The sequence below is a fragment of the Loxodonta africana genome, chromosome 25 (genome assembly GCF_030014295.1).
Source record: "Loxodonta africana isolate mLoxAfr1 chromosome 25, mLoxAfr1.hap2, whole genome shotgun sequence".
Classification (NCBI taxonomy): Eukaryota; Metazoa; Chordata; class Mammalia; order Proboscidea; family Elephantidae; genus Loxodonta; species Loxodonta africana.
In genome coordinates, this window is record NC_087366.1 from 6,935,592 (window position 1) to 6,950,445 (window position 14,854).

The window sequence follows — 14,854 nt, forward strand, 5'->3', positions numbered from 1 at the left end:
CATTTACCATGATGTTGCTTATTGGTACAGTTGTAAGGATTTTTGTTTTCTTTACGTTGAGGTGCAATTCATACTGAAGGTTATAGTCTTTGATCTTCATCGTTAGGTGCTTCATATCCTCTTTGCTTTCAACAAGCAAAGTTGTGTTACCTACATATCACAAGTTGTTAATGATTTTTCTTCCAATCCTGATGCCACTTCACATAGTCCATATAGTCCAGCTTCTTGGATTATTTGCTCAGCATAAAGATCGAATAAGTATAGTGAAAGGATACAAACCTGATGCACAACTTTCCTGATTTTAAAACACTCAGTATCCCCCTTCTGTTCAGGCAGCTGCATCCTGGTCTATGTACAGGTTCTGAATGAGAAAAATTAAATGTTCTGAAATTTCCATTCTTTGTAATGTTATCCATAATTTGTTAAGATTCACACAGTCAAATGCCTCTGCATAGTTTATAAAACACAGGTAAACATCTTTCCGATATTCTCTGCTTTCAGCCAAGATCCATCTAACACCAGCAATGATAGCCCTCATTCCACGTCATCTTCTGAATCCAGCTTGAATTTCTGGCAATTTGCTGCAGATCTGCTGCAAACCAGCTTTAAATGATCTTCAGCAAAATTTTACTTGTGTGTGATATTAATGATATTGTTCAGTAATTTCCACATTCTGTTGGCTCTCCTTTCTTTGGAATGGGCACAAATATGGATCTCTCCCAGCTGATTGACTAGGTAGTTGTCTTCCAAATTTCTAGGCATAGAAGAAAGTGCTTCCAGCACTGCTTCTGTTTGTTGAAACATCTGTATTCGTATTCTGTCAATTACAAGCCTTGTTTTTTGCCAATGCCTTCAAGGCAGCTTGGACTTCTTCCTTCAGTACCATAAGTTCTTCATCATATGCTGCCTCCTGAAATAGTTGAATGTGGAACAATTCTTTTTGGTACAGCAACTCTGTGTATTCCTTCCAGTTTCTTTTGTGCTTACTGCATCATTCAATATTTTGTCCATAAGCCAAAAAACCAAGCTCACTGCCATTGGGTCAATTCTAACTCATAGCAACCCTATAGAACAGAATAGAACTGCCCCATAGAGTTTCCAAGGAGCACATGGTATATTTGAACTGCCAACCTTTTGGTTAGCAGCCATAGCTCTTAACCACTACACCACCAGGGTATCCATAGAATGTTTCAAAATTGTAACCCAAGACTTGAATTTTTTCTTCAGTACTTTCAGCTTGAGAAATGTCAAGAGTGTTTTTCCCTTTTGATTTTCTAACTCTAGGTCTTTGCACATTTCATTATAATACTTTGTCTTCTTGAGACACCCTTTGAAATCTTTGGTTCAGCTCTTTTACTTCATCATTTCCTTCATTTGCTTTAGCTACTCTACATTCAAGAGCAAGTTTCAGAATCTCTTCTGACATTCATTTTAGTCTTTCTTCCCTTTCTTTTAGTGACCTTTTCCTTTCCTCATGTATGATGTCCTTGATGTCATTCCATAACTCACCTGCCCTTCAGTCATTAGTCTTCAATGGATCAAATCTATTCTCGAGATGGGCTCCAAATTCAGGTGGGATATACTCAAGGTCGTATTTTGGCTCTTTTGGACTTGTTCTAATTTTCTTCAGCTTCAACTTGAACTTTCATATGAGTAATTGATGGCCTGTCCCATAGTCAGCTCCTGGCTTTTTCTGACTGATGATATTGAGCTTTTCCATTGTCTCTTCCCACTGATGTAGTCGATTTCATCCCTGTGCATTCAATCCAGTGAAATCAAAGTGTATAAAAAAAAAAAATGTTGTTGACAAAAGTCATTTGCAATGAATAAGTTGTTGATCTTACACAATCCTATCATGAGATCGCCTGCATTGTTTCTGTCACCAAGGCCATATTTTCCAACTACTGATTTTCTTCTTTGTTTCCAACTTTCACATTCCAATCATCAGTAATTATCAATGCATCTTGATTGCATGTATGATCAGTTTCAGACTGCTGAAGTTGATAAAAACCTTCAATTTCTTTATCTTTGTCATTAGTGGTTGGTGCATAAATTTGAATAATAGTCGTAATAACTGGTGTTCCTTTTAGACATAAGGATATGATCCTATCACTAGCAGTACTGTTCTTCAGGATAGATCTTGAAATGTTCTTTTTCATGATGAATGTGACACTGTTCCTCTTCAATTTGTCATTCCCAGAAAAGCAGACCATAAGATTGTCCAATTCAAAATGGCCAGTACTAGTCCATTTCAGCTCACTAATACCTAGGACATCAATCTTTATGTGTTCCATTTCATTTTTTGCAACTTCCAATATTCCTAGATTCATACTTCACATATTTCATATTCTGATTATTAATGGATGTTTGCAGCTGTTTCTTCTCATTTTGAATCATGTCACATCAGCAAATGAAGGTCCAGAAAGCTTGACTCCATCCATATCATTAAGGTCTACTCTACTTTGAGGAGGCAGCTTTTCCCCAGTCAGATTTTGAGTGCCTCCCAACCTGAGCGGTTCGTTTTTCGGCACCATGCCAGACAAGATTCCACTGTTATTCATAAGGTTTTCACTGGCCAATTTTTTTAGAAGTACATCACCAGGTCCCTCTTCCTAGTCTGTCTTAGTCTGGAAACTGAAACTTGTCCACACTGGGTGATCCTGCTGGTATTTGAATTACCAGTGGCATAGTTTCCAGCATCACAGCAACACACAAGCCACCACAGTATGACAAACTGGTGGACAAGTGGTTGTATGTTCTTAGGGTCACTAAAATATAAATATTTTCCAAAATCCTTCCTAGAAATCCATAGAAATATATAAACATGGCATATTGGGACACATGTCTATCTTCTGTCTCTTCTGTAATTCTATGAATGTTACATAAAAAATGAGTAACATCGCAAAGACAAAGAGATGAGGTGAGAAAAAATAAGAGATGCCAACCAAACTTTAGAAGCTGAAAAATAGATGTACAATTATTAACAAATTTAGTAGAAAAGAGAAAGCTAAAACCTTAGCTTGACATGACAGGAAGCAAGCAATTTCTGCCCCAGAGCCTTAGACTCAGGCACTTGGAGGCAACTGGCACCCTTTAAGGTGGTGGACGAGGTCCTGCTTAAAACAGAAAGATTGGTTGAATCGTTATAAAAGAAAAAATTAGAGCCTGAATCCCTCATAAACACCCTATAAAGCCAGGCTACTGCTCTTTCCTGAAACTCTCAGGTTATAAGAATTTACTTTATCAAGAAAATTGCATCCCTAAAAATGAGGGTGAATTGCTGTATGAAAACCGAAGATTAAGTGAAAGTCTTCATGGATATTAGTGAAAGCCCCAACTATTCCACAGGCCTCTTCTACTAACTCTTCCTTAGAATGCCAATGGCCAAGCCTAATCTCCAAAAAAGTCACTCACAAAGGACCAGGAATCTGAATTCCATAAGATTTCTCAAAGGGAATATGGAAAGATAATGGAGAAATACCTGCATGCTTTTGAGGAAAAATGATAGTCAATTTAGAGTTCTATACCTAGCAAAACTGTCAACTTGTAAAGATAGATAGGCCTTTTGCAGTCTCAAAAACATACCTCCCACTCTTTCTCAGGAAGCTACTGGAGGATGTGCTCTACAGAATGAAAGGAAGGAATCCAAGAAGGAGAAAGTCATGAGATCTAGAAAACAGAGGATTCAAAGAGAGAGAGAGAGAGAAATGAACTGAATTCCAATAATGATGATACAAAGAAGTTCTAGGTTAACAGCTGTGCAGCAGACCTAGAGGGAAAATTCTGAGCAGAGCAAGAAAATGAAGATTTCCAGAAAGGATGGGCCTACACACACACACACAACAAATAGCTTCCTTTGTGTGTTTGACTATATTGAGAGAAGTTTTAAAGTTCTGCCAGAGAGTGAGGGATTTAATTAATAGGAACACAGAAACCTAAGTAACTAAAAATCCAAAACCAAAACCAAACCCAGTGCCGTTGAGTCAATTCTGACTCATAGTGACCCTACAGGACAGAGTAGAACTGCCCCATAGAGTTTCCAAGGAGCATCTGGCAGATTTGAGCTGCTGACCCTTTGGTTAGCAGCTGTAGCACTTAACCACTATGCCACCAGGGTTTCCAAGTAGCTAAAAATAGAAGGGAATATATTCTAGCATACCCTGTGACACATCTGTGAATTATATTAAGGGGGTCATAATTACATAGACACTGAATATTCATTTAATCAAAAATGTTTACAGAATATATAGAGAGGAGAGAGGATGAAAAATGTATTGGATGGTGGGGAATGGAAGTATAAGAGTGCTAAACCCTCATCTCCCATGAGCAAAGGTCAACTGATAATATCTTAAATTTTAAAAAAGCAAAAGACGGGGCTTCTGAATTCATGATGCATATGGGAGAACTGTGCATCTCTGGGGACATGGCATCTTGAGGGACATGAAGCTTTGTGTGGACCCCCTCCCAACCTCGCCTGTGCATCCCTTCATGCATATCCTTTTTGTGTTTGTATATTTTCTCTGGTGAATTAAAAATAGCTGAATTAGGCATGGTACTCACAAAAACATATCTGCTTATCTGCTTCTCCCTTCCTGCTTCAGGGTCATCTGGATTCAAGACACCTTTGTTGACCCTCGTCAGCACAAATATTTAAACCATAACTTAGAACCTGGTGACTGAGCCTTTTGGAAAAGACATCAATGCAATTCAACCTTTGAATGAGGGAGGAGTGTTGGGAAAGGAAAAACACTAACTAGACAATAGATAAGTGGAAACTTTGGTGAAGGTTAAGACAGTACACAATACTGGGGAAGTCAGCACAACTTGACCAAGGCAAAGTCATAGAAAATTCATAGAAACATCCAAACTCCCTGAAAGACCAAGTAACTGGGCTGAGGATGGGGACCACAGTCTCAAGGGACATCTAGCTCAACTGGCATAACATAGTTTATAAAGAAAATGTTCTACGTCCTGCTTTGATGAGTAGTGCCTTGGGGGTCTTAAAAGCTTGTGAGCAGCCATCTAAGATACTCCACGGATCCTACCCCATCTGGAGCAAGAGAAAATGAAGAAAATCAAAGACACAAGGGAAAAATTAGTCCAGAGGACTAATGGACCACAACTATCACAGCCTCCACCAGACTGAGTCCAGTACAACTAGATGGTGCCCAGCTACCACCACTGACTGCTCTGACAGGGATCACAGTAGAGGGTCCCAGACAGAGCTGGCCAATTCCATGAATTTTGGTAATTGATTACATTCAGTGTGTTAGTGTCATGGAAATAGAAATGTCCTAAATTAGAAAACAAAGCAAAACACACACACACACAAAAACAACAAAGTTGATTTAGCCTTTGTTAAAAGTAAAAGCGATTCTTGCTTATACTGATAAGCCTTGGGAGTAAAAAATCCTATTACGTAAAATAATTTCAATCATTTTAAAGTTTATCTTTTTAAACTAATAATACATGCACAAAAAAAAAATTTTTTTAATGAAGCTACGCTTTTAGAGTTCAAGCTAGCACTTTTCTGTAAATGGAGGCTTACATGTTGCTATGATGCTGAACAGGTTTCAGTGGAGCTTTGAAACGAAGACAGACAGTCTGGCAATCTCCTTCCCAAAATCAGCCAGTGAAAACCCTAGAGATTACAACAGTCTGATCCTGTTGTGCATGGGGCTGCCATCTGTAGGGGCTGACAAAAATTCTAATCTTTGCTCTTCCTGGTTTTCTTTATCCACGGACAATTCTACTTAATTCTTTTTGTTTTCTTCTAACATTGACCACTTGATTAAAAAATATGCCATTTACTGTCTTCTGGAGCCCTGGCGAAGCAGTGGTTAAGAAATTGGCTGTTAATCAAAAGGTCAGCAGTTCAAATCCACCAGCCACTCCTTGAAAACCCTGTGGGGCAGTTCTACTCTGTCCTAGAGGGTTGCCATGAGTTGGAATTGACTTGATGGCAACAGGTTTTGTTTTGCTTTGTTTTGTTTTATAGTCTTCTGGCTCTGAACACTTGTTCTTAGAGGCTTGGCTCCTTGTTCTGTCACCTCTGTGGTGACTTGCTCTGCATGGACTCTAACTTCCTTTGGTGACAACTCAATAGTCCCTCTTCCAGCCTACCTCCAGTACCTCTTGCCTCACATCCAGGACTTCCCTATCGAGGCTGAGGTGTCACATGCCAAATTAGTGACAAGGTTGCCTAACATAAAAATACAAAGTGAACATTTGACCAATGGGATATGGGAGCTGATGTTTAAATCTCCTCCCTGCTATAGGCCAATCAAATGTGCTCTTTTGAGTGTCATTCTCCCATCTTTATATTGGAGAGATACACCTACCTGTTAGGGTTATTAAGTAGACTAGAGCTACTCAAAGTATAGTCCCTGAGCCCTCAGCATTAGCATCACCTAGGAACTTGTTAGAGATGCAAATTCTAGGGCCCCAAGTCAGATGTGATGACTCAGAATCTCTAGGGTTGAGGCCCAGGGATTGTTGCTTCATCAGGATTTTGGTAAGATTCTTACCCATATGAATGCTTTAGAAGCATTGATACTGACCATATAAAATAAAGAATTAGAGAAACTGTAAACACTGTACAAATGTACGTTATAATGATAATAAGTAGAAAAGAAAGGCCTTCCAGGCAAAAGAATGGCATGAAGATAGTTATTTGTATATTTGAGTTGCCCTCTTCTCCATCCCCCACTAAAATAAACATATCTTATTCACATTAGTATCATCCACTGTAGTGTAATGCTAGTCTTACTGTTGGTATCAAAGATATATATGTTTGATAGAAATGAACTAAAAAGTGCTAAGTCAAGAAAAAGCCTGGGGTGAGTAAGGGGAAATAGGAAACTGTGCCTATGGAGAACCAGTAGGAAATACTGCTGGATGTGGATAAAGTATAGAATGAGATGTTTATACTTTCCATAACAGACAATAACCAAACTGTCATGCATTGAAATATGCCCCCAAAAAATATCTGTCCATTTGGCTATGCCATGATTCCCAGTACTGTGTGATTGTCCACTATTTTGTCATCTGATGTGAATTTCATATGTGTTGTAAATCCTACCTCTAGGATGTTAACGAGGTGGGATTAGTGGCAGTTATGTTAATTAGACAGGACTCAATCTACAAGATAAGATTGTGTTGAAAGCCAATCTCTTTTGAGATGTAAAAGAAAAAAGTGAGCAGAGAGACAGGGGGACCTCAAACCACTAAGAAAACAATGCTGGGAGCAGAGCGCATCCTTTGGACTCAAGCTTCCTGTGCAGAGAAGCCCCTAGACCACAGGAAGATTGATGACAAGGACATTCCTCCAGAGCCAACAGAGAGATAAAGCCTTCCCCTGAAGCTGGCCCTCTGAATTCAGACCTCTACTAGCCTGTGAGAGAATAAACGTCTGTTTGTTAAAGCCATCCACTTGTGGTACTTTTGTTAGAGCAGCACTAGATGACTAAAACAGAATTACCATAGATTCTTGCCTAGTAAAGTGACATGATAAAAGGCATGTTTTAGGAAACTGGTTTGGTAGCTATGATAGAGAATGAATTGGAAGGAGAAGACATGAAAGGCTAGGATTCTTTCATCAGAATTATACATTCTTCCTCCTCATAGAATAAGAAAGTCCTCCACTGAATTTTAAAAAGATTCACAAAGTCATGGCCATTTATTTGTCTGAAAGAGTAAAACCAAGATAAGGAAAACTATAAGTATGGGTATACTATATATTCATTTTTACCACACACATGGCTTTTATCTCCAGCACTTTCAACTCCTCTTTCAGTTCCAAGGCCTCCTCTAATCTTCTTAAGCTTCTGTTCTCAGGGGTCAGTCTTCCAACTTCCCACTTTTTCTCAGCAACCTAATTCTTCCCCTATTAATGAAGAGAATCTTTACCTTATTTCTTATCCTTTGACTGCCTACCAAAATTCCTAAGTGAAAATAAACTATTTTGCAACAACTTCTGTCTATGCTAAAGGATAAGAGAAACAAAAAAACTCCTATGTCCCAGTCACACCCCGCCTCTCTTCCCGTATAAGCAGCTACCAGTGGCTTTCTGAAATAATGCTTCTATTTTAGTATGAGAAAAAGAGAATATTGGAGGTTAAGAAGAGAAAATAAAATGAGAACAGGATATAAGTAATGCCTCTGCAGTGCAGTCTTGGAAAGATTAACAAGTCAAAAACGCAAGGACCTTGGAGCTGAAGTTGAGTTTATCTGCTTGTGTACAGGGGACAGAACCATGTCAGAATGTTCTGCTAGGATTTATCTGTCTCGGAATAGAATTACCCTGGGTAAAATGAAAAATATTTAATGCAGGTTATAGAATAGCAATGGCTGGAGAAGCCCCCCAGGTTTGACCCTTCATTAAGCCATGCTAATTACATTGATAAAAGATTATCCAAAGCTATCCCTGTCAAAAGCATTCAAATTACTTTGCACTTCTGGCAGCAATTATACCAGAAGTGGAAGCTAAGAAGACAGAGGAGTGACCCAAATCATGTGACATTTGAGCTCAGAAGGAAGTCAGAACATCAACATCACCGAGTGGTGAGGAGTATATTTGAGAATGTAAAGCATTCTAGTATCTTCCATAGTACATCAAGCTGCACACCTTTACTTAATTTAAATTGAGTACAAGTACTCATATCCAGTTAATAGGAGTAGTATAATATGATCCAGAGCTTTTAAAATTATGTGTAAAACTTTTGGATGAAAAACTCTATGAAAAGGTAATTTATTTACATTGGTAACACATATACAAAAAATGAAACTTTATAAATCTACCACAAAGGATAAAGAAGGACACTACATAATGATTAAAGGGACAATTTGCAAGGAAGATATAACCATATTAAATATTCATGCATCCAAGGACAGGGCTGCAAGATACATAAAAGAAATAACAGAACCGAAAAGTGAGATAGACACCTCCGCAATTATAGTAGGAGACTTCAACACACTACTTTCAGAGGAGGATAGGACTTCCAGTAAGAAGCTCAATAGAGACACAGAAGATCTAATTGCTACAATCAACCAACTTGACCTAAAAGACTTATACAGAACACTCCACCCAAAAGCTGCAAAGTATACTTTTTTTTCTAGTGCACATGGAACATTCTCTAGAATAGATCACATATTAGGTCATAAAACAAACCTTTGCAGAATCCAAAACATCGAAATATTACAAAGCATCTTCTCAGACCACAAGGCCATAAAAGTAGAAATCAATAAGAGAAAAATCAAGGAAAAGAAATCAAATACTTGGAAATGGAACAATATCCTGCTCAAAAAAGACTGGGTTATAGAAGACATTAAGGAGGAAATAAAGAAATTCATAGAATGCAACGAGGATGAAAACACTTCCTATCAAAACCTCTGGGACACAGCAAAAGTAGTGCTCAGAGGTCAATTCATATCAATAAATGCACACATACACAAGCCAAAATCAGGGAACTGTCCCTACAACTTGAACAAATACTAAGCGAGCAACAAAAGAATCCGTCAGGCACCAGAAGAAAACAAATAATAAAAATTAGAGCTGAACTAAATGAATTAGAGAACAGAAAAACAATTGAAAGAATTAACAAAGCCAAAAGCTGGTTCTTTGAAAAAATTAACAAAATTGATAAACCATTGGCCAGACTGACTAAAGAAATACAGGAAAGGAAACAAATAACCCGAATAAGAAACGAGGTGGGCCATATCACGACAGACCCAACTGAAATTAAAAGAATCATATCAGATTATTACAAAAATTGTACCCTAACAAATTTGCAAACCTAGAAGAAATGGATGAATTCCTAGAAAAACACTACCTACCTAAACTAACACAATTAGAAGTAGAACAACTAAATAGACCCATAACAAAAAAAGAGATTGAAAAGGTAATCAAAAAACTCCCAACAAAAAAAAGCCCTTGTCCGGACGGCTTCACTGCATAGTTCTACCAAACTTTCAGAGAAGAGTTAACACCACTACTACTAAAGGTATTTCAAAGCACCGAAAAGATGGAATACTACCTAACTCATTCTGTGAAGCCAGCATATCCCTGATACCAAAACCAGATAAAGGCACCACAAAAAAAGAAAATTACAGACCTGTATCTCTCATGAATGTAGATGCAAAAATCCTCAGCAAAATTCTAGCCAATAGAATTCAACAACATATCAAAAAAATAATCCACCACGACCAAGTGGGATTTATACCAGGTATGCAAGGTTTTATGCAAGGTTGGTTCAATATTAGAAAAACCATTAATGTAATCCACCATATAAATAAAACAAAAGACAAAAACCACATGATCTTATCAATTGATGCAGAAAAGGCATTTGACAAAGTCCAACACCCATTCATGATAAAAACTCTCAGCAAAATAGGAATTGAAGGAAAATTCCTCAACATAATAAAGGGCATCTATACAAAGCCAACAGCCAACATCACTTTAAATGGAGAGAGCCTGAAAGCATTTCCCTTGAGAACGGGAACCAGACAAGGATGCCCTTTATCACAGCTCTTATTCAACATTGTGCTAGAGGTCCTAGCCAGAGCAATTAGGCTAGACAAAGAAATAAAGGGCATCCAGATTGGCAAGGAGGAAGATGACATGATCTTATATACAGAAAACTCTAAGGAATCCTCAAGAAAACTACTGAAACTAATACAAGAGTTCGGCAGAGTCTCAGGTTACCAGATAAACACAAAAATCACTTGGATTCCTCAGCATCAACAAAAAGAACATCAAAGAGGAGATCACCAAATCAATACCATTCACAATAGCTCTCAAGAAGATAAGATACTTAGGAGTAAATCTTACCAAAGGTGTAAAAGACCTATACAAAGGAAATTACAACGTACTAGTGCAAGAAACTAAAAGGGACCTACATAAGTGGAAAAACATACCTTGCTCATGGATAGGAAGACTTAACATAGTAAAAATGTCTATTCTACCAAAAGCCATCTATATATACAATGCACTTCCGATCCAAATACCAACGACATTTTTTAATGTGATGGAGAAACAAATCACCAACTTCATATAGAAAGGAAAGAAGCCACAGATAAGTAAAGAATTACTGAAAAAGAAGAAGAAAGTGGGAGGCCTCACTCTATCTGATTTTAGAATGTATTATACAGCAACAGTAGTCAAAATAGCCTGGTAGTGGTACAACAACAGGCACATAGACCAATGGAACAGAATTGAGAACCCACATATAAATCCATCCACATATGAGCAGCTGTTATTTGACAAACGCCCAGTGTCAGTCAACTGGGGAAGACATAGTCTTTTGAACAAATGGTGCTGGCATAACTGGATATCCATTTGCAAAAAAAATGAAACAGGATCCATCCCGCACACCATGCCCAAAAACTAACTCCAAGTGGATCAAAGACCTAAACATAAAGACTAAAAAGATAAAGATCATGGAAGAAAAAATAGGGATGTAGGAGCCCTAATACAAGGCATAAACAGAATAAAAAACAGAATACAAAACATTATTAAAAATAACGAAGAGAAACCAGATAACCGGGAGCTCCTAAAAATCAAACATCTATGCTCATCTAAAAAAAAAAAAAACATCTAAAGACTTCACCAAAAGAGTAAAAAGACCACCTACAGATTGGGAAAAAATTTTCAGCTATGACATCTCCGACCAGCGCCTGATCTCTAAAATCTTTATGATTCTGTTAAAACTCAACCACAAAACGACAAACAACCCAATTAAAAATTGGGCAAAGGATATGAACACACACTTCACTAAAGAAGATATTCAGGTGGCTAACAGATACATGAGAAAATGCTCTCGATCACTAGCCATTAGAGAAATGCAAATTAAAACTACCATGAGATTCCATCTCACTCCAAAAAGGCTGGCATTAATCCAAAAAACACAAAATAATAAATGTTGGAGAGGCTGCGGAGAGATTGGAACTCTTATACACTGCTGGTGGGAATGTCAAATGGTACAACCATATAAATAAAACAAAAGAAATTATTTGGCGCTTCCTTAAAAAGCTAGAAATAGAACTATCATATGATCCAGCAATCTCACTCCTTGGAATATATCCTAGAGAAATAAGAGCCTTTACACGAACATGTATATGCACACCCATGTTTATTGCAGCAATAGCAAAAAGCTGGAAGCAACCAAGGTGTCCGTCAATGGATGAATGGATAAATAAATTATGGTATATTCACAAAATGGAATACTATGCATCGACAAAGAACAGTGACGAATCTGTGAAACATTTCATAACATGGAGGAACCTGGAAGGCACTATGCTGAGTGAAATTATTCAGATGCAAAAAGACAAATATTGTATAAGACCACTATTATAAAATCTTGAGAAATAGTTTAAACTGAGAAGAACACATTCTTTTGTGGTTTCGAGAGGGGGGAGGAAGGGAGGGTGGGAGAGAGTTATTTACTGATTAGATAGTAGATAAGAACTACTTTAGGTGAAGGGAAGGACAACACTCAATACAGGGAAGGTTAGCTCAACTGGACTGGACCAAAAGCAAAGAAGTTTCCTGGATAAACTGAATGCTTCGAAGGTCAGTGGAGCAAGGACGGGGGTTTGGGGACTATGGCTTCAGGGGACATCTAAGTCATTTGGCAAAATAAATTCTATTAAGAAAACATTCTGCATCCCACTTTGAAGTGTGGCATCTGGGGTCTTAAATGCTGACAAGCAGCCATCTAAGATGTATCAACTGGTCTCATCCCACCTGGATCAAAGGAGAATGAAGAACACCAAGGTCACACGATAACTATGAGCCCAAGAGACAGAAAGGGCCACATGAACTACAGACTTACATCATATTGAGACCAGAAGAACTAGATGGTGCCCGGCCACAATCGATGACTGCCCTGACAGGGAGCACAACAGAGAACCTCTGAGGGAGCAGGAGAACAGTGGGATGCAGACCCCAATTTCTCATAAAAAGACCAGACTTAATGGTCTGACTGAGACTGGAAGAATTCCGGCAGTCATGGTCCCCCAAACCTTCTGTTGGCCCAGGACAGGAACCATTCCCGAAGACAACTCATCAGACATGGATTGGACTGGACAATGGGTTGGAGAGAGATGCTGAGGAGTGAGCTACTTGTATCAGGTGGATACTTGAGACTGTGTTGGCATCTCCTGCCTATAGGGGAGATGGGAGGGTAGAGGGGGTTAGAAACTGGCAAAACAGTAACAAAAGGAGTGACTGGAATGAGGGAGCGGGCTGACTCATTAGGGAGAGAGCAAGTGGGAGTATGTAGTAAGGTGTATATAAGTTTATATGTGAGAAACTGACTTGATTTGTAAACTTTCACTTAAAGCACAATAAAAATTATTTAAAAAAAAGAAACTTTAAAAAAACGCTTGAGAGTGCAATCTCTTGTTTAATCATTTTAATATGTAATAAAAGCATGGTAATAATATTAATATTAGCTCTAATCAATTTGGTTCCTTTTTTATTCATTTATAGGTAATACCCAGCACAATTTTAGTTAATAAAGATACCACTGTGAAACAGACACAAATGGTTCCTATCTTTAGACAGCTGGTAAGGGAGATAGGAAAAAAAAAAAAAAAAAGGCACACCAATATATAAAGTAGATTGTAAGTGCCAAAAAGAAAAAAACAAGAGGTTAAAATAGAGAACCAAGGGGTTACATTAAATAGAGTAGACATCACTAAGCAGGTGACATTAAAACTGAAATTTAAGAAAGAGACAATATCCTTCCAAAGAGTGAAGAGAAGCTCTTTCCTGCCAAGAATATAAGAGGGAAAGAACTAGACATATTCAAGGACATAATAGCAGACAAGTATGACCAGGGCATGTGAGTAAAGAGAGGGGCAAAGGATGAGACTGGAAACAAGGCAAGGCTCAAACCATGCACCATGCAAGCCATGCTCTTGAAAGAGCAGAGTACGATGGGGACAGAAAGATGTCCAATGGGTTTTACAGCTTCATTGTTATTAGTTATTGATTACAGTAGATTTAGTGAAGTAATAATGTCAGGAGTCTCATTGGAAGGAGTAGGAGAGAAAGATGGTAAGGAAATGGAGACTCAAGTCTTTAGTCTGTGAATGGGGGCTGAGCATCAGGAGATTGCTGCAGGGAGATGTGATGTCCAGGAGGACTTATTTTCTTCAAAACTTGAAAGACCAGAGCATGTTTGTGTGCTGATAGCATTGAGAATGATCCAGCAGGGAGAGGGAGAGATGATGAGGGGTCCAGAGCAAAAGTGAAAGATTGCACATGAGGAGAAACAACAAGAGAGAAAAAGTGATGATTGTGTGGATGAGATGGGGTTGTGGATTCAGTGGTGGAAACTTTGGAAATACCTTCCTTGGCAACCCTCACCTCCCCCTCACCTCCTCATGCCCTCAGAATCTCCGAGATACTCCTTCATACATATGTAATCTTTACCTCCCGAATCTCCCTCTAGATTTGAAACATTGACACACCTAATCCTCTTTAAAACTCTTAAAAATTCCATGTAAATAGTTGCTTATTTTTCTAAATACACAAGTATTTACAAAGATTGCACTGCCAATTAATTCAATACAAAAGTTCATTAACAGTAGTCCTACAATTTTGTTTGCACAAAATTTTGGGATAACCAAAACATTTTAGGACAAAAGATAAAAAATTAAAAGGGGCAAATGAGTGACAAGATCCAGAATCACTACATACAGTTTTTCATACATTCTTCCTCAGTATCTTCGTGTTATACTATTAGGGTCTTCGTGTTATACTATTAGGGTCTTGAGACTCACTTTTTTCATCCATGCCACTTCCATTTTTCTTATTACTGTGACATATAAATTGTCTCTTGGATATAAT